This window comes from Myotis lucifugus, unplaced genomic scaffold (genome assembly GCF_000147115.1).
Source record: "Myotis lucifugus unplaced genomic scaffold, Myoluc2.0 scaffold_408, whole genome shotgun sequence".
In the NCBI taxonomy this organism is placed as follows: Eukaryota; Metazoa; Chordata; class Mammalia; order Chiroptera; family Vespertilionidae; genus Myotis; species Myotis lucifugus.
In genome coordinates this window covers 407,184-420,017 of record NW_005871456.1, presented here as the reverse complement: position 1 = coordinate 420,017, position 12,834 = coordinate 407,184, and the positions used below count along the sequence as shown (strand labels likewise).

Here is a 12,834-nt window from a genome sequence, read left to right as displayed (position 1 = left end):
ATATATATATATATATATATATATATATATATATATATATTATACCTAACATTAAATGGAACCTTCTTCCCCAGCTTCTCATCTGACAATTTCACAATTGTGATTTGAAAAGATGTACTTTCCACTAGCACTCCTAGATTCCCCTCATCATTTCCTCATCCACACACAGCAACTGCCACCGATTGCCCACAGAAAGTCGAACAGGTGTGAAAAAGAGGCGCTAGCAACCAGATACTCAAAGCCTGTCTAACAAACACGAAACACTGTCGGCTGAGCAAGACACCACTCCCCCTGAAGACCTTTGCAAATGCACAGGAACCTGGACGAGTCTGGCGCAAGGGGAGAGGAGCTGCCCAGCCTCCGGTGACGCAACAGGCTGGGCTGCCGGACCTCCACAGCGGCCACTCGGGCCTCAAGAACGGCATCTAACAACAATCACCTCCGTTTCTGATTTTGCATCGGTCACCTGCCAGCTTGTCGAAAAATGGCTGCCAGGGCCCCACCCTGAGGACTCTGAGTCCAGGGGGTGAGGACCCAGGAGAGTGCATTTGCAGAAGCTCCCTCCCCCTCCAGTGACTGGTGCACGGAGTTAGGCGCAGCCCTGGTACACGGGACTCAAACAGGTTCGTCACGCCGGGCCCGGTACTCCGATCCCTCACTCACAGCTTTCCATTCAAACCGGTCCCGCTCCCAAGAGCCTTTGGCAGGATTAGTACCGGGGGAGGGGGGGAGGGCGGGGGCCGGGGGGCTGCTCCGGCAATGAAGAGAGAAGGGCGAGTAGCACTGCCGAATCATCTCGGCTGCTCCCTTCCAAACGCAGGCTGTGTTTTGTAATCTCTAACCGGAAGAGGTGCCAATTCCGTCCCAGATGCTTTAAACCCGGTCTGAGGCCTCGTCCCCTCCCGAGGGCCGGCGAGGGTCGCGGAGGGCGGGAGGGCACACCGGGTCCGGGAGAGGAGGAGGCGCGGACCGGAAGGTCGTGGGCTTTTACGCCCTCCTCTCCACCTACTCACCTTCCTCGCCCTCGTTCTCCCCGTGACCTTGTCAGGACTCCATGGCCCGAGCGCTCGGCCTCCCGATCAGTCCTCACCCGCCGCTCGGCCCCGCTCCGGGCCCAGCCCCTCCGCGGGTCACTCCTGACGGTCCCATCCGAGAGTCCTCCCTCCCGGCCACCATGCACTGCACAAACGTCTGCCTCACCTCCGCGCTGGCTCCGTCTCTCCTCACCCGACAGGGCGTCAGGCCTTGTGTTTGGACCCCACCCACCCCCCAAACTCCCTGAACCACGCGGTCCCGCCTGAGCCCCCAACTATTCCTCGCCCCCATTACCCCCGGCCTCGCCCCACTCCCAGCCTCGTGGCCCCCAACCCCCTCAAGGTGCTCTCGGCACAGCCAAGCATGATCCCACCGCCTCCCGCTCAAAATCGGGCGTCCCCGCTCCCAGGACCCCTCCACACTTCACTCACCAAACGCAACACGACCGCTCACACTCTCGCCGGCTTCTGCCCCGCCCGCGCGCGCCGTCGAGCCGGCTTCTCCCCGTCCCGCCTACAGCCGGTTCCAGCCAATCAGAAGGTCGGAAGCGGCCGGTGTTTGCGTGCGTGTGCGCGGTGGGTGGGGCCTCCCGGAGCGGGTTCCCGATTGGCTGGCGCGCCGTAGGGGCGAAGTCCCCTGCTCTCGCGCGGGGATCTCGTCATAGGTGAGCGCTCCCTTGTGGGGTTTGCGTGGTGCTGCGGCCTACGACTCCCAGTCTGAGGGCACTTCCCGTTACTCTCGCCCGTTCCCCCGGGGACAGGCGGGGCCGGGTGTGCGGAGCCCGGCCGCCTCAAGGTCGGTTTTGTCTGAGCCGGGTGGCCCGCGGTGTGAGAGCTCAGGGGGGCCAAACCACAGGACCAGCCATTTGCTAGGGAAGGAAAGCTTTCCCCCTAGGGCAGTGGTTCTCAACCTTCCTAATGCCGCGACCCTTTAATACAGTTCCTCATGTTGTGGTGACCACCAGCCATCAAATTATTTTCGCTGCTACTTCATAACTGTAATTTTGCTAGTGTTATGAATCCTAATGTAAATACCTGATATGCAGGATGTATTTTCATTGTTACAAATTGAACATAATTAAAGCATAGTGATGAATCACAAAACAATATGTAATTATATATGTGTTTTCCGATGGTCTTAGGCGACCCCTGTGAAAGGGTCATTCGACCCCCAAAGGGTCGCGACCCACAGGTTGAGAACCGCTGCCCTAGGGTCTAGGTTTTTGTTTTCCCAGTTTTGCCCCTATTCTGGGGCTTTTTGGCCCTCGTGCGTTTGTGTACTTGGCCCGTGGTCCTTGCTCAGCTCATGACTGATTGCCTATCACATGTATATCTATATCTGTAAATATCGATAATATCTATCTATAAATGTCAATAGAGTCTCTTGATTCCCACTATTTACACACTTCTGTAAAGAACCCCCCTCCCTGCTCCACTCACTGCCATGGATACTGATTGCCTTTCTGCTTTCTCCCACTCTGTCTCTCCCAACAACGACTCAGGGCTATTTTTACAGTCCGCTAATTCGCCCAGAATGAGTGCCTCTTCTGGGAGGCCCTGCCATACTCAATGGCACTGCAAATAGGCTTTTATTGACTGATCTCTGGGCTCTCCAAGTCACTTTGCCCTCATACTGAGTGCAAAGCACCATCTGTTTGTCTCGATGGCTTAATGAATCGAGGCTCATAAAGGTGGCTGACATCTGAATTCGATCCCGTCACAGTAAGCACAAAATAATGGGTGGAAAAATCACTTGAATACCTCTGGGAGAAAAATGGATTATACAAAGAGTCACTTCACTCCATGTGGTGGCCCTGAGGGACTCCTCCTCTGTGCTGATGCTTTTGCCTAAGGACTGGAACCTGCCTGCCCTGTTGTGGGAAAACCAGAAAAGAAAGGTTTTTCTGCCTGACCCAAGTTCACTCTGAATCAGCAGTCAAGTGCTAGCCATCAGAGTCCGGCCATTTTGCTTTATAAGGGCAAGGAAAGCTTTTTAAATGGTGAGTGTTAAGTAACCACTAAAAAAGTGAGCTAGTGTTGGGCTGATGTGGCTCAGTGATTGAGTATTGACCTATGAACCAGGAGGTCATGGTTCGATTCCCTGTCAGGGCACATGCCCCTGTGGGGTCGATCCCCAGTAGGGGACAAGCAGGAAGCAGCCAATCAATGATTCTCTTTCATCATTGATGTTTCTATCTCTCCCTCTCTCTTCCTCTCTGAAATATATATATACATACTAGAGGTCCGGTGCACGAATTTGTGCAGTAGTGGGGTCCAGCCGGCCCGCCTGATGGGAGCCATCGGGGACCGGCTGGCCGGGGCGAGGGTCCACGGGTGGTTTGTTGGCCAGGACTCTGCCCCGGATCAGGGTGGGTGGGCCCACTCAGGGCAAGGCCTGCCAGGGGGAGGGGCCATGGGCATTCCGGTCGTTCTGCCATTTGGTCAATTTGCATATTGCCTTTTTATTATATAGGATATATATTTAAAAGCAAGCCTGTTACCTAGCACAGTGTGGCTGATCAGAGAGAACTCACTGGCAGCGAGAGGTGTTAAGTGTATTGTCCAGATTGTAAATTCTGGATTGGCTGTTGCTTAAGGGCAGTTTATCAATAACTTAAAAAGACCACCTTTTGTTCATTTGCTCTTACATTTAGCTGGGATCTGGAATCCTTGTGATCCCTGGGCTGTAGTGAGTGAGCTGTCCACGGCCTCCCCTTACCTGCAAGTATCTTAAGCCAGAAACAAGCAGAACCACATGCAGCTAGCTATCCAAACAGCCCTGCCAAAAGGCATGAGGGGTGAGTTAATTAAATGTTTAACCAAATATAGCATGCTAGTTTTTAAGTTGATACTTTTTTCTTTAAAGAAATATTTTTATTGATTTCAGAGAGGAAGGGAGAGAGAGAAACATCAATGATGAGAGAGAATTTAAGTTGATAATTTTGTATGGTCCCTTGAATGATGTTATAAATATCCAAATGGTCTGGCTGGCATGGCTCAGTGGTTGAGTGTCAACCTATGAACCAGGAGGTCACGGTTCAATTCCCTGTTAGGGTACGTGCCCAGGTTTCGGGCTCAATCCCCAGTATGGAACTTGGAAGAGTCAGCCTTTCAGTGATTTTTCTCTCATTGATATTTCTCTCTCTCTCTCCCTCTCCCTTCCTCTCTGAAATCAACAAAAATATATTTTAAAAATAGTGACATTATCAAACACTGCAAAGATGTGGAGAAGTGATTGTTCATACATTAGTGGTGGGAATGTAAAATGGTACAGCCACTCTACAGAGCAGGTTGGCTGTTTTTTCCTGTCCCAGTCAGAATACTATCGGGCAAAGCATTCCCAGGAGAGGGGAGCATCAAGCCATCTGATACTGGCCAATGAGAGAAGGGACAGAGGAGATCGCCCGTCTGTCCCTTAAGCAGGGTGGAAGTGTGGGTGAGCTTTGGATGGAGAGAAGGGGAAAGGAGATAACGGTCAGTCAGAGGGCCACAGAGTTTGGAATATGTAAAATACACTATTTGATCAATGCAGAGGACATATTGAGAAGGCTGTAAACCCGGGCTTTGGTAGCGGCAAGGCACAGGGAAATTGCTGCCCATATGTCCACATAGGTGTGTCAGACTTAGAGTTTTCAAACAGGAAGATTAGCTCACTAGGTGCAAACAAGTCTTTGTACTCTAGGCAGTAGCCCTATTGAGTGGATGACTAAGGCAATCCACCTACGTGACTTACCAGGTCAGGGGAGAAAAAGGGAGTGGTGGACCAGGAGTGATGGGCAGTTCTGGGTGGGCCAGGTGAGTCACCCTCCCCAGGGTTAATACCAGGAGATCAGGCCACGGGCTTATGCAGCTCATTCTCTTCACCTTTCCCCAAATTCTAGTTTTGTCAGTTCTCTCATCCTCTGACTTCTCTGAGAGGGCCGTGGAGTTGAAATAGCTCCAACTTGATAGGTAGGGACCCTGGGGTCCAGAGAGGAGAAGGGACTTGCCCTTATTCCCACAGCATGCTGATTTCAGAGTTGGGATTAGAAGGGCCTCTTGGCTACCAACCCCTTGCACTCTGTCCTCTACCAACAAGGCTTTCCTCTCTGAGTCTTCTCCCCATTGTACCAACTAAGGCAAAAGGGACACAGAATGGGACATGGCAGAAACTTGAAGGGGTTGTCCCTCAACTGTGAAGTGCCCCAGGGAACGTAGGGAGAGGCAGGAGGAGTTTGGGGGCAGAGGTTTGTCTTCCATGGCCGTATTCTCAAGAGAAAGCCGGGTTTAGGTCATCTTTTTTTAAATGTAAACTCCGAAATAACAAATTCTGTGACCCTTTCATAGATCTCTTAATATTTTATTAAACAAATACTGGGACCGCTTTAAATGTTTTCTTTGTAGCACCCCTTTTAAATAGCTTTTTTGAAGTTTATTAACTTACAACTAGGTCTATATATCTCTCCCCTGATGAATGTGATGAGGACTGAATGTCTCAATGACTCTCCTCTGATGACCACAAGGCCATCGTGGAGGGAGACTTAGGTTGTATCCATGTATCAAAGGAAGTGTGTAATTTCTACATATAAAGGGTTGGAGGTGTTGATCTCTGACCTCTGGCTGATGAGCACTCCTCTACTTCTACAATGCAGTCCCTACAAGTAACAAAATCTTGCTTTTATTTTTTAAAAATATTTTTATTGATTTCAGAGAGGGAGGGAGAGGGAGACGGAGATAGAAACATCAACGATGAGAGAGAATCATTGATTGGCTGCCTTCTGCACGTCCCACACTGGGGACCAAGACTGCAACTTGGGCATGTGCCCTCCCTGGTGACCTCTCCTGGGTCATAGGTCGATGCTCAACCACGGAGCCACGCCAGCCTTACCAAAATGTTGCTTTTAGATTTTGTCTGTATCCCCCTCCCCCAACAATTTGGCATAGTCAAGATATGGAGCAACCAGACTCCCAGAAGAGCAGAGATGTAATGTAGGGTGAATGGATAAGTGCCCACCTGGTGAGATCCCGTAATGTCTTCCTTTTGTGTCCTCCTCCCTCGCCTTCCACGCCTGGTGATGCCATATCTAAGTTCTGCCCCTGGGCTGGTTTTCTTTTCAGAAAGTCTTTGTTGCTTCAGGCAGGCATCATAAACTAAACCTGTTTAACTGTCTGGCCTCTCTTGCACCCCTTCCTTCTCAGACCCCTCAAAATCAGATGTTCTCTAGTTCTCTTTAGACCGGATAAATGTTCCACGGATGTTCCTGTCTGGGTCAGGAAAGGAACTACAACTTCCCCTGAGTCAGTTAATTTTAAACATTTTGGTCCTTCTGTTTAATTTAGGATTTGTGTACCAGAAAGAACCCAAAACTCCAGAGATTGATCCTGGAACCATAATTTCCTGAAATGTTCAAGGAAGAATAAAGAAAACCCTCATCATGGCCACACTGAGTCAGAGATCTATGAGAAAATGAGGCCTAAAAAGTAAAAGGCTAAATCCTTAATTGCCCCCCAGGAGAAGTTGGAAAACCTCAGTAAGTATGTTGGTAAACTTCTTTTGGGGAAGTTTTTTATGTTCCTGTAAAAAAACAACAACAACCCTGATAGCACAATATCAGGCCTTCAACCTTTAGAGGGGGTGTGCCAGTTGTCACTTAACGCCTCCTTATTCCAAATCCACCCTTCATTACTTTTCTTGTGATATTAGAACATTTCTTCATTGCCAGCAGGCTCAATTGTTGTCAGTAGGGGGTGCTAGAGGGCACATTTCATCCATGTGAGCAGGTGGTGTCCAACCATAGCCTCTGCCTACTAAGAACCCCAGTTGTAGGGGACTCTTGCTTGCCAGGCAAGGCCCATAGTATTCTGCCTGCCAGCCTCAGCTTCTGACTGTGTACCAGCTCTGGCCCAGATGACCCAGTGAACTTCCCTGTCATCCAGTGGTGGCAGTCACACCCTAAGAGACCTGTGTCCCAGCTTTAGGGAGGGGCTCCCTCCCATCCCAAGCTATTTCCTTCTTTGAGTACTTTCCCTCTGTCAGAGGGTATTCTTTAGAGTTCGCTTTTATTTCCTCATAGTAGTTCCCTTTAAATAGTTACTAATTCTTTATATTAAACTTTCCTTTTTCAAACCATTGTGGTTACTGTCTCCTCACTGTCCTTTCATGGGCCATGATGCTGAAAACGCAGCACGTCTCAATTCATACTAGTCACATTTTAAGGGCTCAATGGCCATGTATGGCTAGTGGCTATTGTATGGGACAGTGCAGCTCTAAATCATGGTTTGACACATACTTAATGCGAGTGACACTTTGGGGGACAGTTTAAAAAAAAGAAATTGCATAAAAAATATTGGACTTAATTCTGTAGCTTTATTGATACTAGAGGCCTGGTGCACGAATTCATGCACAGGTGGGGTCCCTCAGGGTGGCCTTCGAGGATCGGGCCAAAACCCACAGTCCAACGCCACCTGCAGCTCCTACCTGCCACTTCCGCTCATTCCGGCCCCACTGTGCCTTCTGCAGGCTCGCGCCCAATCAGTCCCGATCGGGAGAGGCTCACACCACCACAGCAGCACTTGTGAGCCCTGTGTTTGGTGCCCTCCCAAGGGGAGCGGCCTGTAGGATCTGACTCTCCGACATCCCCTGAGGGGTCCCAAATTGTGAGAGGGCGCAGGCCAGGCTGAGGGACCCCACCAGTGCATGATCGGGGCCAGGGAGGGACCACAGGAGGGCTCCAGGATGTGTCTGGCCCATCTCACTGGTATGTGGGCACCAGGATAACATTGAGGGGTTGGTGCTTTGGTGGGAGGTTGTGCCCTGAGGCGTCTGGAAAAGGAGATTACTCTGACATTCCAAAGGTACGTTATCACCCGAGGTCAAGGGCTTTGGTGGTCTCTGTGAATTGTCTCCTGACTTACCTTGTTTGCTATTGGCATTTATGTAATTGTGGCTTGTCACCTTGTATCTTCCAGGGATGGTCTAGAGCCCCACAGAGTCATGGAGATGCTCAAGGGAACATCTCAGGGCTCTTTCCATCTGGGTTCTTGGTTGAAATGGCTTGTCATAGACCCTGTACCCTGCTGGAACCTGTGTGTTGTATGTCGTCTAGGATGGCCCGGGCTGCAAAGGAATCCAGGACGTGAGTACTTGACAATGAGATAGTAACAGACAAGTAAGAAAGCTCGTGGTTGAAGTGACACTAGTGGAGTACCAGCCAGAATGATGTTGATGTGGCCTGAGTTCCAACATCTGGTGGGTTGTGGAATTGCAGCATTAGTGTTCATCTTGATCTTTGGAAAGGTTTTAGGCCGTGTAAAACTTGCTTGTTGCAAAGTTTTATTTGATTTTGCTTAGTGCCATAGTGTTGCTTCTAGCTCACCAGAGCTTTGGAGGTTGGAAGAATGTGTGGTTTGTAACTTATACACATGTTGAAAAAGTTTTCCCATGAAATGAGAACATTAGTCTGAGTTTAGATGTGAGCCTATCTTTTCCTGGGGAAGAATGCATTTTTGGGAGTTCTTCTGTGATGGCATCTGCCTTCCAGTAGGGGTCGCTGTATACTACCCAGAGAAAAAGCTTAACAACTCAGACCCAGTGGATGGCTCCTAAAGCTAATAAATAGGAAAACCCGGGGGCATGCCTCGCATGTTTTATTCTATCACGCTCCTTCCTCCAATTGTGCACTAAGATGCCGGATCTGGTGAGCAGGGGAAGGAAGGAGGGATCTGGAAACTGTGGGTTGCCCATTTTCGTGGAAGTTAAAATAGATAGGACAAGATAGTAATCTGCTAGTGTTCTATACAGGAACCCCATTTTGTTATTGTTCCTACACTGGGAAATGACGGGGTCTAGGGATTGGACAGGGAGGGTACTCATAAATATTTACACGCTGGACTGCTTCATCTCAAACATTTCTCTTTACATACGTCAACTGCTTTAACTTAGACAGAGCTTTCCCAGGCAGAAAAAGTCATGCTTATAAATCCAGTGCACCAAGCTCCTGTTCTCAGAACAGAATAGCATTTGAGAAGCATTCCTGAGGTCAGGCTGTTTGAGTGGAGGGATGGTCAATACAGGGAAACATCAATTAACATTTCAAAAAAATGCCTCCCCGCACCGCCCCCCCCCCCTCCATTACCAGTGTGATGTGACCACTGTCTCTTACACAGATGTTCCCTCTACTTTTTGCCTTTTGTGTTCATCATAGCTTGTGTAACAGAGGAGGGGAAATTGCCATTTAATTTTTTTAAGTGTGTGTGTGTGTATATATATATTTTTTTAGAAATATATTTTCTTATTGATTTCAGAGAGGAAGGGAGAGGGAGAGATTGAGAGAGAATCATTGATCGGCTGCCTCCTGCATGCTCCCTACTAGAAATTGAGCCTGCAATCCCAGCATGTGCGCTGACCAGAATCAAACTGTGACCTCCTGTTTCATAGGTCAATGCTCAAGTACTGAGCCACACCAGCCGAGCAAAAGTTGCCATTTTAAACAAGGCAAGGGTTCTTAACTTGGGGATCAATGATATAGTTCAGGGAACTCTGAGTGTGGATAGGAAGAAAGTTTACATTTTTATTTTCATTGGCAAAATTGGCATCTCCTTCGATTATGGATGTAGGCAACAAAAGACAGCAGTATTAGCAGGACCTGTCGCAGGTATCTTGAAATATCATTGACACTCATTATTGTCAGGGTAGCTGTAAGATCTGTCACTAGGTCTTCTACATGTGTTAATAATGGAATGCATGTATTACTGTAACATAAAGGTGTTTAAAAATAACTATTTCAGAATACATTTTAAACTTTTTGTTTTAAAATTCCCTTAAGGTTCCCTATGTAACTTCCCCCGGTTTCCCCCAATGGCATCATCTTGTGAAACTACAGCACATCACCACATCAGGAAACTCACATGGGCACAATCCATGGGGCATCTGCAGGTTGGCTCTGCACTCATTGGTGTACATATGTGCGTGTGTATTTAGTTTGATACGATTTTGTCACACGTGTAGATTTGTGTGATCACCAGGACAGTTCCATCACCGCAAGGATCCCTCATGCAATCACCCTTTTATAGCCAGACACTCCCCCTCCCCTCCCTCAGCCCTGTCATTTACTAATCTGTTCTCCATATCTATAATTTTGTAGTTTCAAGAATGTCAAAACATGGGATCTGTGACCTTTTGAGGTCCACATACTTTCAAAAGTATGTAACCTTTTGAGATTGGCTGTTTTTCATTCTGTATACTTCCCTGGAGGGCTGTCCAAATTCTTGTGTAGATAACGGTTTGTTCCTTTTGTTCTTGAGTAACGTTCCATGGTAGGCACGTACTCAACTTGTTCAATCATTTGCTCACTGAAGGACATTTGGGTTATTTCCAATTCTGGGCTATAATTTGTTTTTAAACATATTTTGTTTTATGGGTTAAAAACGTTGTTCTGAGATGGAATCCAGGGCTTTGCTACACCGCCCAAGGGACCCATTGGCACAAAAATGTAGTTGTAAAGGGGAGAAATCTGTACCTCCACCTTGTTCCCTTCTATCCAGAGGAGCTGGGTGGGAAGGCGGACAGGGAAGGGCAGTGTTTCAGAGCCTCGGCCAGGTCTTCTGTGCTGCTGGGGGAGACCTGGGGCAGATGGTCTGACATCGCAGCCACGTCACTGAGCTGACCTTCACCGTAATGAGGGGAGTGGGCGGGGAGGAGAAGCAGAGGACGAGGACGGACAGAGGAAGAATGAGAGGGGCCCAGGCACACGGCAACCTGAAACCCCCCCATTGTCCCCAACCTTAGGAATATCTGTCACACTCACCAATGAGTCATGTGAGTGCTTTTCAGGAGACAAAGTAGTGACCGCGCTGAGTCCCACACCTGGAGCTGCAGGGTCAGGGGACAGCTGTGGGGGGTGAGCTGTGAGTGGGTGGAGAATTGTAGGGAGGTGATTCCCTGCCAGAGGTAAGCCCATCCCATTCTGTGATCTCAGCTGACACTGAACTACATTTATTTTATTAAATGTATCTGTAGGAGTCAGGATGCACACTGTGATGGCCACGGAGCGAGCATCGCAGCCCCCAAGAACAGCTCCCTGACTGGGAGGTTTCAGGTGGAATTTGTGCTGTCTCCAGCCCTATCTGGTACCTGGCGGCCTTGACAGAGTCTAGTGGCCAAGTGTCAAGAAATGCCAGTAGTTAGGCAGAAGATGCAAGAGCTAGGTCAGTGGTGAGCAAGAGTCTACAGGAGGAGACCATAAGTGGTCAAAAGTAAGCCAGCCACCATTGTACAACCGGCGAAGAGTGAATGGATCTGGGCATCGACCCCACGCACCTCCACAAGAAGAGCAACGACCAGGCAGTCTGTGCCTCCAGGTGCATGAACAGCTCTACCCACGAAGCATCAAACCTGAATCTGATCAGACTTCCAACTTCCATGAAATAGAGTGCAGAGAGGCGTGTTAAACCCGCCGAGGATGCGTTCAGCACACCCAGGCTGTGGGGAACTTTACATGCAGGGTGACCAACCAGTTTCTTCAGTAAGTTGTGAGGAAAAGCAAAGGATGGAGGTGAGAGGAAACCTGTAGAGTTTCAAAGGTTTAAAAAATACAGCAACCACTCACAGTGTGTGGACCTCATTTGGATGCTGATTCAAACAAACTTAAGGAAAAAATGGATGAGGCCAGTGACTGGCTATTTGATCATATTAAGGGATCAGTGTTAACTTTTTTAGGTGTGACCATGGTCAAAGTTAATATCATTTAAAGGCACATACTCAGATATTTACAGATCACATGATATGATGCCTGGTATTTGCTTCAAAATAGTATAGGAAGGGGTAGGTGGATGGAAGTGTAGGCGATAAAGATGGGTCACTAGTTGATATTGTTGAAGCGGATGATGGATGCAGAGGAGTTCGTTATACTGTTCTGGCACTTTGAAGGGTATATGTTTGATATACCCTCAAATGCAGTAAGCAACTTAATAAAACTACAAAATTGTCTGGTGAAGAGAGGGAAACATCTAGATTTGGAAGGGGAGTGCAGTCAGCCAACTGGCTGGGGGTCGAGGGTAGGAGTGGAGGCGTCAGGCACCCTGGGCCCTAGACAGACCCTGGGGGAGGGCCTCCCGGATGGACAGATGGGGTGGGAAGGTGAAGGGAGTGTCAGGCAAGGCTTCCAGTTCTAGACTGTTGATTGGCAGTAGGCGTTTCAGTTTCCAAGACTTTGAAAGTGTTGAAAAGAAAATAATTTGAAGGATGAAGTTGGCTGCAGCAAGCAGGAAGCTCAGCCTGTCCACGCCTTCCACCCACTCCCTGGCTCAGCTGTGAACACTGTCAGAGAGTCATAAATAGCCAGAGGGAAACCATTGAGCCACTGAGCAGTAATGAGTGCAAGCAAGATCACTGTGCACACACCAGAAAGACAGTTTGCAAACTGGGAGCACACAAGCCAAAGCATGGAATGGAGCTCAGGGCGTGTTATAAAGCCGCTTACACAGTGAGAAGGCAGTGACTCTTTCCTCTTCACAGTGACTGGCTGTAATACTAGGATTTTCTTAAATGATAGGGCATTGACCAATGGTTACCTCTTTCTACCTTGGGAAACAGCTCAAGTTTTGCTCATGATGTTTCAGAGGTATGACCAAGGTCAAGTTAATCTTACAAAATAAGCTAAATTAACTGCTTGTAGGATTAAATTGGTTTTTTGTTTGTTTGTTTGTTTGTTTTTAACAGCAGCAGCTTCCAAAGCTCTCCACGATGTTGTCTTCTTTGCTGGGTACCTGAGGGGATGGCCAGCTGCTGCTGCTGTTTGCCTTCCCAGATGTCTGGCTGGCT

General features: G+C 48.6%; 1 protein-coding gene and 1 long non-coding RNA gene across 2 annotated transcripts in view; one reads left to right on the top strand and one right to left on the bottom strand.

Annotated features, from left to right (window-relative positions):
- The window catches only part of HIGD1A (HIG1 hypoxia inducible domain family member 1A), a 10,059-nt gene extending 8,496 nt beyond the window's left edge, over window positions 1-1,563 (bottom strand). The window contains exon 1 of the mRNA XM_014467651.2: window positions 1,467-1,563. The gene's annotated coding sequence lies outside the window, so the exon portion shown is untranslated. The remainder of the gene's footprint in view (window positions 1-1,466) is intronic.
- On the top strand, window positions 479-12,834 carry LOC102440849. Its single transcript, XR_001351051.2, has 4 exons — window positions 479-623; window positions 6,354-6,544; window positions 7,983-8,149; window positions 12,733-12,834. It is a non-coding gene; the product is annotated as an uncharacterized LOC102440849 (long non-coding RNA).